Source organism: Mesoplodon mirus, assembly GCF_964341445.2.
Source record: "Mesoplodon mirus genome assembly, chromosome: 19".
Taxonomy (NCBI): Eukaryota; Metazoa; Chordata; class Mammalia; order Artiodactyla; family Ziphiidae; genus Mesoplodon; species Mesoplodon mirus.
Window position 1 is genome coordinate 34,059,559 of NC_138995.1, and position 17,877 is coordinate 34,077,435.

The window sequence follows — 17,877 nt, forward strand, 5'->3', positions numbered from 1 at the left end:
TGGTTAAGACTCCCCTGCTTCCAGTGCAGGGGGCGCAGGTTGATCCCTGGTCGGGGAACTAAGATCCTAGGTGCCACGCGCGTGGCATGGGAAGGAAAGAAAGGGAGGAAGGGAGGGAAGGAGGGAGAGGGAGGGAGGGAGGGAGAGAGAGAGAGAGAGAGAGAGAGAAAGAAAGAAAGAAAGAAAGAAAGAAAGGTGTCTCAAACTGGCCCTGTAGATACTTCTTCCAAGTCCATACGTTCTCTATGAGAATTTTTAAATTGTGTGTTTTCACTTCAATATTACTCTATATAACATTAGCATGAGCTTGTTCTGGATCATCTAGATGCTTCTCTGGAAACAGAGAGCTGCCCAAGGACTCCCCAGCCCACATGTGCTCTTGTGTTTACCATCAAGCTAAGGCCAAAGAATAGGATTTTAATTGGTCTGTACTAACAGTCAAGAACAGGGTAAGACCTGATACATGTATCACACATATATGCCAAGTAAAGGTCAAATGGCACCCCTGAACATTTCTACAGCTTTCAGAATAGAGAAAAATGATGAGAGAACTGAGTTGTCACATGGAAAGGTACTAAAGGCATTTCCAGTGCATTCCCAATACCACAGCTGGCAAGATCATATTTACATTGAGAGTAGCAATATGATTTGCGTAAAACATCATCTGTCCCATAAATTCATTTTAATTTTATTGATTCTGTCATTTTATCTGTATTTACCTGGTTGTTTTGTTTTTGTAACCTTTTTTAAACATAAGAAATTTATCCTTGTGTGCATTCTTACATTATAATAAAAATAACTCAAGCTAGGGTGCCAAGAGCAATCGATGGAGAAAGGACAGTCTTTTCAGAAAATGGTGCTGGGGGGCTTCCCTGGTGGCACAGTGGTTGAGAGTCCGCCTGCCGATGCAGGGGACAAGGGTTCGTGCCCCGGTCCAGGAAGATCCCACATGCCACGGAGCGGCTAGGCCCGTGAGCCATGGCTGCTGAGCCTGCGTGTCCGGAGCCTGTGCTCCGCAACGGGAGAGGCCACAACAGTGAGAGGCCCACGTACCACCAAAAAAAAAAAAAAAGAGAGAGTGAAAAGACAACCAACAGAATGGGAGAAAATATTTTCAAATCATATATCCGATAAGGGATTAATATCCAAAATATACAAAGAACTCCTAAAATTCAACAACAAAATCAAATCCCGATTCAAAAATGGACAAAGGACTTGAATGGACATTTCTCCAAAGAAGATCTATGGATGACCAATAAGCACATGAAAAGATATTCAACATCAATAGTCATTAGAGAAATCCAAATCAGTACCATCAGATTACTTCAACCCATTAGGATGGCTATTATCAAATAAACAGAAATTAACAAGTGTTGGTGAGATGTGGAAAAATCGGAACCCTCCTGCATTGCTGGTGGGAATATAAAATGATTAGCTCACGTGGAAAACTGTGGCAGTTCCTTAAAAAGTAGAATTACCATATGATGCAGCAATTCCACTCCTAGGTATAAACCCAGAAGAATTGAAAGCAGAAACTCAAGATACTTATACACCAATGTTCATAGCATTATTCACAATAGCCAAAAGGTGGAAACAAACCAAATGTCCATCAACAGATGAATGGATAAACAAAATGTGGAATATGAGTTGGCATTAAAAACGAAGGATATTTTGATATATGTCATAACATGCATGTTAAGAACATTATGCTAAGTGAAACAATAAGCCAGACACAAAAGGACAAATATTGTATGATTCCATTTATATGAAGTACCTAGAATAGGCAAATTCAGAGGGAAAGCAGAACAGAGGTTAGTTACCAGGGGCTGGAGGGGAGGGGGGAATGGGGAGTGACAGTTTAATGGGTAGATAGTTTCTGCTTGGAATGACGAAAAATTCTGGAAACTGATAGTGGTGACGGTTGGACAGTGATGTGAATGTACTTAATGCCACTGAACTGTATACTTAACAATGGTAAATTTTATGTTATGTATATTTTATCACAATAAGAAAAACTTAAGCTAACACTGGATATCTGCCAAAAATATTTTTTGAAGATCTTAATTTGAGAAACACTGCTACAGAGTTAGAATTAAAAATTAAACCATTTATGTAATGTTTAAAAATATAGACACCAATGGTATATATTGCTATGGATGTAAACATAGAAGCGTAAAAACATCAGCGTTGCAAGAGTGGTTAGCTCTGGGAAAGGAGGGAGGTAAATGGGAGGTATGCCAAACAGTGTTCAAGTGTATCTGAAAAGTTATATTCCTTACGTAAAGGAAAAAAAGAAAAAAAAATGGAACAAAAGAAGGGAGGGAGGGAGGGGAAAAAAAGGGGAAAAGTCAAATTTGTTAAATCCAGATGGTGGGTACTCAGGGGTTCATTGCTATTCTGTATCCTCTCCACATGTTTGAAATAGTTAATAATAAAAATTTGAAATGACTAAGAATCAAAAGTTTACATAATAAGGAATTAAAACTTCCTTTAGCCATTCTACACAATGAATGAGCAGACAGCCCAGACACAGGCCATGTTCCCAATTTACCATCAAGAGCACCTTCTACTTCCCATCTTCCCCTCTCCCCATAGATCTAAGCTGCCATCAACAAGCAGTCAAGAGTTGTCAATCAGCATTCACTAGCCAGACTTTTCTCTCTCTCACTCTGGGACCATAATTGGTCTTACAATTTTTGCTTGCCTCCAAAATTGCAAGTTAAAAAAACACTAATTCCCATTAGAATTAATGTAAAAACTGCAGCATTTCTACATACAATTAAATTCATACCAGGCTAGTAATACAGTTACGACTGGTTCATAATTACTTACTGCAGGTAACTGAAAACTGTCAATAAAAGGCAAAAATTCCCAAATAAGCCAGAACCTGGAAGCAACCGCAACTTGGAGCTTTGCTACTTTGCCAGTTATATCAAAACTGTACAAATAAGATCAGGGTAGAAATAACCCTAGAGCCATTCATAGTCATTCTTTCTCTCTCTCCCTCTCCCTCTCCCTCTCCCTCTCCCTCTCCCTCTCCCTCTCTCTCTCTCACACACACAACACAATTAGATCTTTCTTTTTTCTTTCAGCCAAAACACTATTTCCACTTAAGTATGGGAGATGCAAAAGTACACCAGGCTCAAAATGACACTAAGAACCAAAAGAAGGAACACTCCTAGGTATCTATCCAAGGGAAATGAAAACCTATACCCACGCAAAAGCTGTTTGTAACAGCATTATTCACAATAGCCAAAAAGTGGAAATAATCCAAGTGTCCATCAATTGATGAATGGATAAACAAAATGTGGACACACTGAAATGTTATTCAGCCACATAAAGGAATGATACATACTACAACATGGATGAACCTTAAAAACATGCTAAGTGAAAGAAGGCACACACAAAAGGACACCTATGCTATATAATTCCATTTATATGAAATGTCCAAAATAAGCAAATCCGTAGAGATAGAAAGTAACTGCTAGTGGATATGAGGTTTGTTTTGGCGGTGATGAAAATATTCTAAAACTTATTCTGATGATAGCTGCACAACTCTGTGAATATACTAAAAAACACCTGAACTGTACATATCTCAGTGAGGCTATTATTAGGGAAAAAAGAAAAAGAAAGGACAAGCTGCCATTACAGACCCCAAAAGATTCTGCCTTAACTTGTATGTTACCACAAAGCAAAATAAGAGGAATAGGAGAGTCTATGAGTCAACAGAAAGAAGACTTGTATATCCAGGTAGTAAATGACTTAACATAAACCCAAAACAAAACAACTTGACATTTTACTTAGCACATGGACCAAGGTAACAGGCAAATTGTTACACTTTTTGAAATACTGAAAGACCCAAAAAGGACCTAGGGATCCCAGGGTCAACAGGTATCTAAGGCATTCAGAACTTTTAACGCAACATCAATCTAATCCGAGAGTCCCAATAGCTTCTCCACATGTCATTAGAGAGTCCATGAATCTGCGCCTGCCCACCTCAGCTCCCTCCTGGGCACTGCTGGTTTCACAGGATAATCCTCAAGCATCCACAGAAAGTCAAAAACAAAAAAACAAAAACAAAAACTCTTTTCACCATTAACTTCCCTAACAATGAGCATATATTTATATGTCCTTAAGTTTACCATTCCTTAGGAAGTCTTGTCTCATTTTACGGAAAGTTATATAAATCTGAATAACTCTTTGACATTCTCCATTGGAAGACACAACCACCCGTTTCTGGAACTGCTGAATCCCTCATGTAATTACCCCTTTCCTGGGCATATGATCTTCTGGTCAAGGACAAACTGCCAATGTTCTAATTCAGTGGTGCCAAGTTCACTATTACCTCACTTTCAGATAAGAAAGTGATACGCATGAGAAAAATCAGAACATTAACACACTAGAAACTTCAAAGTAGAATAATAATACAGCCAACACATTTACACATACCTCAACAAACAAACACACACACCAACAAACCCATGGGGCAAAAATCTCACAACCACTATTCCATGACAAAAATAAGTAAACGGATAAAGCCCAAATCTCCTTGGGGGTAGGGGGGTGCGGGGTAGGAGCCTGGGAGCCTTCAGAAAAGTAGTAACAGTTTCCCTCATTCACCGTTAACCTTCACAGTCTTTCTAACACACAATGAGACCAGCAATTTTACTTTGAGGAACACAGATGGAGAAACTGGCTCAAAAGTAAACAACACTTATAAGTATGTTTCTCATGCTTTATTCACAACAGAAAATGAAAAGCAACTTAGATGTCCAACAACAAGGGCGTGCTTTAGTAAACCCTGGTATATAGTCATGTAGGAAAATGTGTTCTACCCTCTCCAAAAAACACTGCATCGTAGACTATGTAAATACATGGAAAAGACCATGCAAAATGTAAACTAGGAGAAGCAATAAGATCTTTCAAGTAGAAGAAAATTGTATTTTTTAAATGGATCTTTTACAATGACACTTAAATAAGAGTTTATGGAGACTACTATTAGTTGATAATTTTTAATGAAGAGCTTCTTTGAAATGGCGTATTTGTTGTTATTTTACAGTCAAGTTGATCAGATATACAATACAAATTATTGAATATACAACGTAAAGTTTCTAACACTATTATGAAAGGCAAGCACCAAAGAAAACGCAGAACTCATCAAATCCTCTTGATATTTCTTGCTGTTTTGACACAATTATTCTGGCTACCATTATCTGTTAATCATCTTCACATCACTAACCTAATTCAGCGTTTTTTATAAACTATTTCCAAGTCAGCAGCCAGCACAATGGCACTGGGCATGAAGACATTCAGGGTCTGCAGAGCAAACCCAAAACACTCCTCAAATTTTTGACAATTATAAACAAAAAAATTGCTCTGCTACTCTTGTGTCTTCACTGAAATATTTGCAAATTCAATGAAGTCCAGCAAATTCTCCTGAGTTCCCCTCGACACTTCTGCAACATGACCTGGCTGGAGGACAATTTAGCATTTTGCCCCAGCAATCACAGCACATGTGCACACAGAGGCATCCACAACAATGTTCACTGCAGCACTGGAACAGGAAACAGTGGAAACAACACTTGTGTTCACCAGTAGGAAAATGGCTTTAAAAGTTACGGTACAACTACACAGTTGAATTCTACACAGCACGTGAACTGACACGAAAAAATTTCCAAGATACATTATTTGGAAAAAAACAAAATTTACAAAATAAAGTCCACCCAGTAGGAAAAGTTCTGGGAGGATCCACAGGACGTTGGAAACAATCATTACCTCTGAAGAAGAGGCTGGGGCTAAGAACAAGAATGGTGGTCAAAGGAGACTCCTGACTTCTCTGTAACGTTTTGAGTTTTTACAAGGACAATAAATTCATGCCTTATTTCCATAATTATAATTTAAGAAAAATCTCTGGGTCATAAACTGCATGTGATTTATCTAATATTCCATTAAGGGAATTCAAATCTATATGAACACAGGTGGTTTGAGTCTAACTGATAAAGGGCATTGAAGGTGCCCTGTCTTCACATTTAAATACAAAAACACACTTCCCTCTGTACCTCTCCAACAATGTAAACATGTTTCCTTCCTTAAAAACAACCCCAGACACCCTCCTCGCCAAAAAAAAAAAAAGGAAAAAAGCACTTTTAGTACAAGACCAAATTTTTAAAAAATCTTACACATAATCTCAAACTCCTTAATAAGCATTTTTACTTTTCATCCAAAAAACGATAGTGTTACAAAGCCTTAGCCAAACTTCACCTCATTAAGATGATGTCTGTTGCCCACATAACTATTTTGAAGTTGTTTCATTCACCTGGTCTGGTATTAATCAATACAGAAAAGTTAGTGGGAAGGCAAAGCTATTCCATTTTGAGCATAATTTCAGAGGACTTCCAGCATCTCATCTCCCACCTCAACCCCCTTATAGCAAGGGGGTCCAAGGGATTCTGACAATTAGCCGGATTTGAGAACCCACGCTCTAAAAGTGGGTTTTAAGCAGTACTTCTCAATCCGTGCTGCATATGATTATTATTTTTTAAATATGACGTGAAAGCCACCACCCACTGCAGACCTATTAAATCAGAATCTCTGAGAAGTGGGTTCCAGTCATCAATTCTCTTTTTTAACTTCCTCAGATTGAGAACCCTGTGTTGAAGTAACTGGTTTAGGCATTGCCCTTATCAAGCTCATTAAGCAGAACACCATTATCTGCATGGGCCATAGGAAACACAGTGGCAGCCAGCAGAGGAGGTGAAACACCAACTCCCAGTTTTATTTGAAATCACAGAGCTAGGCTAACAGGACCAGATTCTCTATAACTAAGATCCATTATAAACTAGGGCTAGTAAGAAGCCCTGGTTTCAACTAAAGATAAAGTCACTCCACTAACTTGAAACTTGGTAAAGTCATTTAACCTCTCTGAGATTCAAATTATCAATTTTTTAAAGGACTGGAATAAATGACCTCCGAAGACCCTCTGATCTCAAACCCCATGATGATTCTACCATGTGGCCACAACTCAATCAAGTCCATAAGCAGAGTGTCCTTAAATAAATGCATGAATATCTTCTGCGAGTATCAGATTCATCATACATATAATTTTGTGCTAATCTACAGAAAAATTCTATTCATCGTCACACCATAAGAAATCCTAACTGAACGTAATTAGATTCTATCAGATCAATCACAAGTGAAAATTAAACTAGTCACATAAGTCTCAAAATACATACAGGGACTTCCCTGGTGGCGCAGTGGATAAGACTCCACGCTCCCAATGCAGGAGGCCCAGGTTCAATCCCTGGTTGGGGAACTAGATCCCACATGCATGCTGCAGCTAAGAGTTTGCATGCCACAACTAAGGAGCCCACGAGCCACAACTAAGGAGCCCTGGAGCTGCAACTAAGGAGCCTGCGAGCCGCAACTAAGACCCAACGCAACCAAATAAATATTTCTTTAAAAATTAAACAAATAAATAAATAAATAAAGCTATCAAAATAAACAATCTAATCCTACACCTAAAGCAACTAGAGAACGAAGAACAAAAAAACCCCAAAGTCAGTAGAAGGAAAGAAATCATAAAGATCAGAGCAGAAATATATGAAATAGAAATGAAGAAAACAATAGCAAAGATCAATAAAACTAAAAGCTGGTTCTTTGAGAAGATAAACAAAACTGATAAACCCTTAGCCAGACTCATCAAGAAAAAAAGGGAGAGGATGCAAATAAATAAAATTAGAAATGAAAAAGGAGAAATCACAACTGACACTGCAGAATTATAAAGGATTATAAGAGACTACTACAAACAACTATATGCCAATAAAATGGACAACCACGAAGAAATGGATAAATTCTTGGAAAGGTACATATTTCCAAGACTGAACCAGAAAGAATTAGAAAATATAAACAGACCTATCACAAACAATGAAATTGAAACTGTAATTAAAAATCTTCCAACAGCTTTTCGGCCGGAACCACCATCTTCCAGTAATTCACCAAAATGACCAACACAAAGGGAAAGAGGAGGGACACCCGCTACATGTTCTCTAGGCCTTTTAGAAAATATGGAGTTGTTCCTTTGGCCACATACATGCAAATCTACAAGAAAGGTGATACTGTGGATATCAGGACACTGTTCAAAAAGGAATACCCCAGAAATGTTACCATGGCAAAACTGGGAGAGTCTACAATGTCACCCAGCATGCTGTTGGCATCATTGTAAACAAACAAGTTAAGGGCAAGATTCTTGCCAAGAGAATTAATGTGCGCATCGAGCATATTAAGCACTCTAAGAGCCGAGACAGCTTCCTGAAACGGGTGAAGGAAAATGATCAGAAAAAGAAGGAAGACAAAGAGAAAGGTACTTGGGTTCAACTGAAGCACCAGCCTGCTCCACTCAGAGAAGCACACTTTCTGAGAACCAATGGAAAGGATCCTGAACTGTTGGAGCCCATTCCCTATGAATTCATGGCATGATGGGGGTAAAGAAAATAGAAGACCTGGACTGTATAAATGTTTCTCTTAATTGAGTAGAAGTGTGTGACCCCCCCCAAACAAATATTTAAAGCACATTTTAATTGTGTCCAAATTCAGTGGGTGACATCTTTTTACTTTTCAAATTTAGTGTTTTTTCTTCCTGAAAGATGTGAGGTAGTTTGTTGTGCAGTATACTCCGCTGGTTAATAAACTGCTAGATATTATTTATAAAAATTTGTACTAGTTTGAAAATAGTCTCTAAATTCCTATGAACAAAGGATTTAAAATAAATGAATGAGGGCTTCCCTGGTGGCGCAGTGGTTGAGAGTCCGCCTGCCGATGCAGGGGACATGGGTTCGTGCCCTGGTCCGGGAAGATCCCACGTGCCGTGGAGCGACTGGGCCCGTGAGCCATGGCCGCTGAGCCTGCGCGTCCGGAGCCTGTGCTCTGCAGCGGGAGAGGCCACAACAGTGAGAGGCCCGCGTACCGCAAAAAATAAATAAATAAATAAATAAATAAATAAATGAAAGGTTAAAAAAAAAAAATCTTCCATCAAACAAAAGTCCAGGACCAGATGGCTTCACAGGTGAATTTTATCAAACATTTAGGGAAGAGCTAACACCGCTCCTTCTCAAACTCTTCCAAAAGATTGCAGAGGGGGGGAACACTCCCAAATTCATTCTACGAAAACACCATCACCCTGATATACCAAAACCAGAAAAAGATATCACAAAAAAAGAAAACTACAGGCCAATATCACTGATGAACATAGATGCAAAAATCCTCAACAAAATACTAGCAAACAGAATCCAACAGCACATTAAAAGGATCATATACCATGATCAAGCGGGATTTATCCCAGGGATGCAAAGATTCTTCAATATACACAAATCAATCAATGTGATATACCGTATTAACAAATTAAGGAATAAAAACCATATGATCATCTCAATAGACACAGAAAGAGCTTTTGACAAAATTCAACACCCATTTATGATTAAAAACTCTCCAGAAAATGGGCATAGAGGGAACCTACCTCAACATAATAAAGGCCATATACGACAAACCCACAGCAAACATCATTCTCAATGGTGAAAAACTGAAAGCATTTCCTCTAAGATCAGGAACAAAGCAAGGATGTCCACTCTCACCACTATTATTCAACATAGTTTTGGAAGTCCTAGCCACGGCAATCAGAGAAGAAAAAGAAATAAAAGGAATACAAATTGGAAAAGAAGAAGTAAAACTGTCACTGTTTGCAGATGACATGATACTATACATAGAGAATCCTAAAGATGCCACCAGAAAACTACTAGAGCTAATCAATGAATTTGGTAAAGTTGCAAGATACAAAATTAATGCACAGAAATCTCTGGCATTCCTATATACTAACAACACAAAATTAGAAAGAGAAATTAAGGAAACAATCCCATTTACCATCGCAACAAAAAGAATAAAATACCTAGGAATAAACCTATCTAAGGAGGTGAAAGACTTGTACTCAGAAAACTAAAACACTGATGAAAGAAATCAAAGGTGACATAAACAGATGGAGAAATATACCATGTTCTTGGATTGGAAGAACCAACATTGTGAAAATGACTCTACTACCCAAAGAAATTTACAGATTCAATGCAATCCCTATCAAACTACCAATCACATTCTTCACAGAATTAGAACAAAAAATTTCACAATTCGTATGGAAACACAAAAGACTCCGAATACCCAAAGCAATCTTGAGAAAGAAAAACGGAGCTGGAGGAATCAGGCTCCCTGACTTCAAACTATACTACAAAGCTATAGTAATCAAGACAGTATGGTACTGGCACAAAAACAGAAATATAGATCAATGGAATAGGATAGAAAGCCCAGAGATAAACCCACACACATAGGGTCACCTAATTTATGACAAAGGAGGCAAGAACATACAATGGAGAAAAGACAGCCTCTTCAATATGTGGTGCTGGGAAAACTGGACAGCTACTTGTAAAAGAATGAAATTAGAACACTACCTAACACCATACACAAAAATAAACTCCAAATGGATTAAAGACCTAAATGTAAGACCAGACACTATAAAACTCTTAGAGGAAAACATAGGAAAAACAATCTTTGACATAAATCACAGCAAGATTTTTTTTGACCTACCTCCTAGAGTAATGAAAATAAAAACAAACAAATGGGACCTAATTAAACTTAAAAGCTTTTGCACAGCAAAGGAAACCATAAACAAGACAAAAAGACAACCCTCAGAATGGGAGAAAATATTTGCAAAGGAAACAAAGAATTAATCTCCAAAATATACAAACAGCTCATGGAGCTCAATATCTGTCATACAGAGTGAAGTCAGAAACAGAAAAACAAATACCATATGCTAATGAATATATATGGAATCTAAAGAAAAAAAAATGGTACTGGGCTTCCCTGGTGGCGCAGTGGTTGAGAGTCCGCCTGCCAATGCAGGGGACATGGGTTCGTGCCCTGGTCCGGGAAGATCCCACATGCCGCGGCGCGGCTAGGCCCGTGAGCCATGGCCACTGAGCCTGCACGTCCGGAGCCTGTGCTCCGCAACGGGAGAGGCCACAACAGTGAGAGGCCTGCATACCGCAAAACAAAAAATAGTACTGATGAACCCAGAAGCAGGGCAGGAATAAAGACACAGACATAGAGAATGGACTTGAGCACACGGGGCGGGGTGCGGGGGGAAGCTGGGGTGAAGTGAGAGTAGCATTGACATATATATACACTACCGAATGTAAAATAGTTAGCTAGTGGGAAGCAGCCGCATAGCACAGAGAGATCAGCTCGGTGCTTTGCAACAACCTAGAGGGGCGGGATAGGGAAGGTGGGGAGGAGGCTCAAGAGGGAGGGGATATGGAGACATATGCATGCATATGGCTGATTCATCTTGTTGTACAACAGAAACTGAAACAGTATTGTGAAGCAATTATACTCCAATAAAGATCTATTTAAAAAAATAATAAAAAGATATAAATAAATAAAACTATAAAATAAATACATTTGGAATAAAGAAATTTTTAAAATAATTCAATCTTTTCTTTGTCAATGTTCTGATTTAAAGCAATTTTTTCCCATTTTTTAAAAACTGTGGTAAAATATACGTAAAATTTACCATTTTAACCATTTTTAAGTGTGCAGTTCTATGGCATGAAGACACACACATCTACTCAGCCATAAAAAGAAACGAAATTGATTTATTTGTAGTGAGGTGGATGGACCGAGAGACTGTGATACAGAGTGAAGTAAGTCAGAAAGAGAAAAACAAATACCGTATGCTAACACATATATATGGAATCTGAAAAAAAAAAATGGTCACGAAGAACCTAGAGGCAGGACGGGAATAAAGATGCAGAACTACTAGAGCGTGGACTTGAGAACACGGGGAGGGGGAAGGGTAAGCTGTGACAACGTGAGAGAGTGGCATGGACATATTTACACCACCAAATGTAAAACCAATAGCTAGTGGGAAGCAGCCGCATAGCACAGGGAGATCAGCTCGGTGCTTTGTGACCACCTGGAGGGGTGGGATAGGGAGGGTGGGAGGGAGGGAGATGCAAGAGGGAAGAGTTATGGGGATATATGTACAGCTGATTCACTTTGTTATAAAGCAGAAACTAACACACCACTGTAAAGCAATTATACTCCAATAAAGACGCTAAAAAAACAAAAAAAGACATACACATCTTGTGAAACTATCACTACTATCCATCTATAGAACTTTTTTTTTAAACCACTTTACTGAAGTATGACTGACACATAAAATATTTCATGTATATAACCATACTTGTAAAACTATCACCAACCATCAAGGCCAAAAACATATCCAACACCTCCCGAAAGTTTCCTCCTGCCCCCTTTATTTATTTTTTTAATGTGTGTGGTAAGAATACGTAACAAAAGACAAAAGACATGGGTTCATGCCCCCGGTCCGGGAAGATCCCACATGCCGCGGAGCGGCTAGGCCCTACACTATTAGTTATAGGCACCATGCTGTATAGATCTTCAAAACTTGTTTATACTGCATAACTGAAACTTTGCTCCAGAACTTGTTTTTTTTCTTTTTTTTGGCTGCGTTCGGTCTTCGTTGCTGTGTGCGGGCTTTCTCTAGTTGCGGTGAGCGGGGGCTACTCTTCGTTGTGGTGCACAGGCTTCTCACTGTGGTGTCTTCTCTCGTTGCAGAGCACAGACTCTAGGCGCACGGGCTTCAGTAGCTGTGGCTCGCGGGCTCAGTAGTTGCAGCATGCAGGCCGTAAAGCGTGCGGGCTTCCGTAGTTACAGTGTGTGCTCCACAACTTTTTAATCTTCCCCAAATGAAACTCTGTACCCATTAAACACTAACTCCCCATTCTGCTCTCCCCCGCCCCCAAACCCCTAGCAGTCACTGTTCTACTTTCTGTCTCTATGAATTTAACTACTCCCTAGGTATCTCACAGAAGTAGAATCTCATTCAATTCTGTCCTTTGTGACTGGCTTTTTTTCCACTTAGCACGTCCTTAAGTTTCATCCATGTTGTACCATGTGTCAATTTCCTTCCCTTATAAAGCTGAATGATATTGCATTGTGTGTATATTACAATATTTTGTTTACCCATTCATCCATCAATGAACACTTGGGTTGCTTCATTCTGATTTTTTTTTTAACTGTATGTTACTTTGAAGTCACATACAATAAAAATGAGAGAACCTTACATCATCACATTTCTTGGGGGGAAAAAAAAAGACCTGTAAGCAGATCACATTCTGGGCCATAAAACACAACTTAAAAAATTTTAAATCATACAAAGTATACTCTCAGACCTCAATGGAATTAAACTAGAAATCAGTAATTTAAAAATAGCTGGAAAATCCCAAATATAATATTTGAAGATTAAATATGCAATACTTGGAGACTAAATAATTGGGAAATTAAAACTTGGGTCAAAGAAGTTGTCTCAAGAGATAGTCCTAACTAAATGAAAGTGAAAATATAACTTATCAAAACTTGTGACATGCAGGGCAAGCAGTACACAGAGTAAAATTTATATCACTGAATGCAAATATTAGAAAAGAAGAGAGGGATTCCCTGGTGGCGCAGTGATTGAGAGCCCACTTGCCAATGCAGGGGACGTGGGTTCGAGCCCTGGTCCGGGAAGATCCCGCATGCCGCAGAGCAGCTGGGCCCGTGCGCCACAGCTGCTGAGCCTGCGCTCTGGAGCCTACAAGCCACAACTAATGAGCCCACATGCCACAACTATGGAAGCCTGCGTGCCTAGAGCCTGTGATCCGCAACAAGAGAAGCCACCGCAATGAGAAGCCCGCGCACCACAACGAAGAGTAGCCCCTGCTTGCTGCAACTGGAGAAAGCCCGCGAGCACCAATGAAGACCCAGTGCAGCCAAAAATAAATAAATTTATTTAAAAAAAAAGAAAGAAAGAAAAGAAGAGAGATCTAAAAATCAATTATCTAAGTTTCTACCTTAGGAAACTAGAAAAAGGTGAATAAATTATGTTCAAAGTAAGGACAAGGAAAATAATCAAAATTTGAGCAGAAATCAGTGAAAAAAGAAATCTATAGAGAAAAATCAGTGAAACAAAAGCTGACTCTTTGGAAAGATCAATGAAATGGATAAACCTCTAGCCAAATTGAGAAAAAAGAGAGAAGACACTAATTACTAACATCAGAAATGAATGAAGGGCCATCACTACTGATCCTATGGATATTAACAGGAAGATAAAGAAATATTATGAACCCACAAATTGATACCCTAGATAAAACAGACCAATTCCTTGAAAGAGACAATCTACCAGAATTTATACAAGAAGCAAAGAACAATCTGAATAGGCCTATGTCTATTAAGGAAACTGAATCAATAACTAATAACCCTCTTAAAATAAAAAGCAACAACCCCAGACGGGTTCACTAGGGAAATCTACCAAAGATCTAAGGAAGAAATTATCTTAATTTTCTACAATCTCTTCCAGAAAATAGAAGCAGAGGAAATCGTTTCTAATGCATTCTCTGAGACGATTACCCTAATCCCCAAACCAAAGACATTATAAGAAAGAAAAACTACAGACCAATATCTCTGAAGTATCTCTGAACACAGATGTAAAAACCTTGAACAAAATATTAGCAAACCAAATACAATAATGTACAAAAAGAATTATACACCATGACCAAGTGGGATTTATTCCAGGTATGCAAGACTGAGTCAACATTCAAATATAAATTTATGTAATCCATCACATCAACAGGCTAAAGAAGAAAAATCCTATTATCATATCAAATAGACAGAAAAAGCATTTGAAAAAATCTAACACCCAATCAAAAACACTGAGGAAGGGAATTCCATGGTGGTCCAATGGTTACGACTGCAGGGGGCACGGGTTCAAACCCTAGTTGGAGAACTAATATTCCCCCATGGCTCGTGGTGCACCCCCCCCAAAAAAAAACAACTCAGGAAACCGGAAATAGAGGGGAAGTTACTCAACTTGATAAAGAACATATTACAAATTATCTTATAGCTACTTAATGATGAGAAATTAGATGCTTTCCCACTAAGATTAGGGACAAGGCAAGATGTCCACTCTCACCACTCCTAATCAGCATCATACTGGAAGTCCTAATGCAATAAAACAAAACAAGGAAATAAAAAGTGTACATACTGGAAAGGAAGAATAAAATTGCCTTTGTTTGCTACTGACATGATTATCTATGTAGAAAATCCCAAAGAAGTAACAAAAAAATTCCTGGAACTAATAAGCCATTATAGCAAGGTAACAGGATACAAAGTTAATAAACCAAAGTCAATTGCTTCCTTATATACCAGCAATAAACAAATGAAATATGAAATTTAAAATGTAATATCATTTTTAAAAAAACCCAAACAGAAATAGTTAGCTATAAATGTAACAACATATGATCAAGATCTATATGAAGAAAAGTACAAAACTCTGATGAAAGAAATCAAAGATCTATTCCATTTCTTTGCAACTTGATCTACAGATTCGATGAAATCCCAATCAAAATTCAGCAAGACATTTTGTATATATCAACAAACTGATTCTAAAATTTATATGGAAAGGCAAAAGATCCAGAATAGCCAAAATAATATAGAACGAGAAGAATAAAGTCAGAGGAATGACAATGCCTGACTTCAAGACTTACTATGATGCTAAAGTAATCAAGACAGTGTAGTACTGGCGAAAGACTAGACATGGAACAGAATAGAAAGCCCAGAAATATACCTACACAAAATATGGTCCACTGATCTCTGACAAAGGAACAAAGGCAATTCAATGGAGCAAGGACAGTCTTTATAGAAAACGGTGCTAGAACAACTGGACACTCACATGCAAAAAAATGAATCTAGACACAGATTGTCCATCTTTCATAAATATTAACTAAAACATGGATCATATACCTAAATGTAAAACACAAAACTATAAAATTCCTAGAAGATAACCTATGAAAAAATTTAGGTGACCTTGAGTTTGGCCATGACTTTTCAGACACAATACCAAAAGCACAGTCCATAAAAGAAAATTGCTAAATTGGACTTCACTAAAAGTAAAAACTTCTGCTCTGCAAAAGACATTGTCAAGAGAAGGAAAAGGCAAGCCATTGACTGGGAAAAAATTTTTTACAAAACAAATATTTAAGGGACTTCCCTGGTGGTCCAGTGTTAAAGAATCCACCTTGCAATGCAGGGGTTGCGGGTTCAATCCCTGGTCGGGGAACTAAGATCCCACATGCTGTAGGGCAACTAAGACCGCGTGCCACAATTAATGAGCTCACGTGCCTCAACTAGATAGGCTGCGGGTCGCAAACTACAGAGCCCATGCACCCTGGAGCCTGCCTGCGCACCACAACTAGAGAAGAGGAAACCCATACACCACAACTACAGAGAAGCCCAAGTGTCGCAACGAAGAGCCCGCGCACCACAACGAAAGATCCCGTATGCTTCAATGAAGATTCCGTATGCTGCAACTAAGACCCAACGCAGCCAAAAATAAATAAAATAAAAATTTAAAAATACATATTTAATAAAGGACTGGTATCCAAAATATTTAAAACTCAACAATAAGAAAATAACCTAACTTAAAAATGAGCAAAACATGGGGGCTTCCCTGGTGGCGCAGTGGTTGAGAATCCACCTGCCGATGCAGGGGATATGGGTTCGTGCCCTGGTCTGGGAAGATCCCACATGCCGCGGAGCGGCTAGGCCCGTGAGCCATGGCCACTGAGCCTGCACGTCCGGAGCCTGTGCTGCGCAACGGGAGAGGCCACAACAGTGAGAGGCCCGCGTACCGCAAAAAAAAAAAAAAAAAAAAAAGAGCAAAACATGGAGTATCATCTATAAAAATATCAAATTCTATGCAGTACACCTGAAATTAACACAATATTGTAAGTCACCTATACTTCAATTTTTTTTAAAAAAAAGCAAAATATCTGAGGAGACACCTCACCAAAGAAAATACAGATGACAAGTATAAGAAAAGATACCTGACATCATATGTCATTAGGGAACTGCAAATTAAAACAATGAGATACTACTATACACCTATTAGAATGGCCAAAATCCAAAACACTGACAACACCAAATGCTGGAGAGGATGTGGAGCAACAAGAATTCTCATTCATTGCTGGTGGGAATGCAAAATAGTACAGCCACTTTGGAAGACAGTTTGGCAGTTTCTTACAGAACTTAATATACTCTTACCATCCATCCAGGAATCTCACACTCCTTGGTATTAACTCAAAGGAGCTGAAAACTTATGTTCACACAAAAACCTGCACACAGATGTTTATAACAGCTTTATTCATAACTGCCAAACCTGGAATAACCAAGATGTCCTTCAACAGGTAATTGGATAAATAAGCTGTGGTACATCCATACATTTGGAGTACTATTCAGCAATAAAAATGAGCTATCAAGCCAGGAAAAGATACAGAGGAACCTTAAATGCATACTGCTAAGTGAAAGTAGACAATCTGAAATGGTCATATACTGTATGATTCCAACTATATAACATTCTGGAAAACACAAAACAATGGAGACAATAAAAAGATCAGTGGTTGCCAGGGGCTCAGGGGGAGAGAGAGATGAACAGGTAGAACACGGGATTTTTAGGGCAGTGAAACTATTCTGCGTGATATCATTCTGTATAATGATGGATACAAGTCATTATATATACATTTGCCAAATCCACAGAATGTACAACACAAAGAGTGAAACCTAACAGTAAACTATGGACTTGAATTAGTCGTAATGTATCAATATATGGCCCATCAATTGTAACAAATACAATAAATACAATATATTAATTATAGAGGAACTGTGGTGGGAGTGTGGAAGTGAGGGAGTATAGGAGAACTCTGTACTTTCTGTTCAGTCTTTCTG

At 38.6% G+C, this 17,877-nt stretch overlaps 1 protein-coding gene and 1 pseudogene across 3 annotated transcripts in view; one reads left to right on the plus strand and one right to left on the minus strand.

Moving 5' to 3' along the window:
- TENT4B (terminal nucleotidyltransferase 4B) overlaps nucleotides 1–17,877 on the minus strand; it is a 60,127-nt gene that overhangs the window by 25,315 nt on the left and 16,935 nt on the right. The window lies entirely within an intron of this gene.
- On the plus strand, nucleotides 7,314–8,691 carry LOC309794945 (large ribosomal subunit protein eL21-like; annotated as a pseudogene). The gene has a single exon. The product of its transcript is annotated as a large ribosomal subunit protein eL21-like (transcript).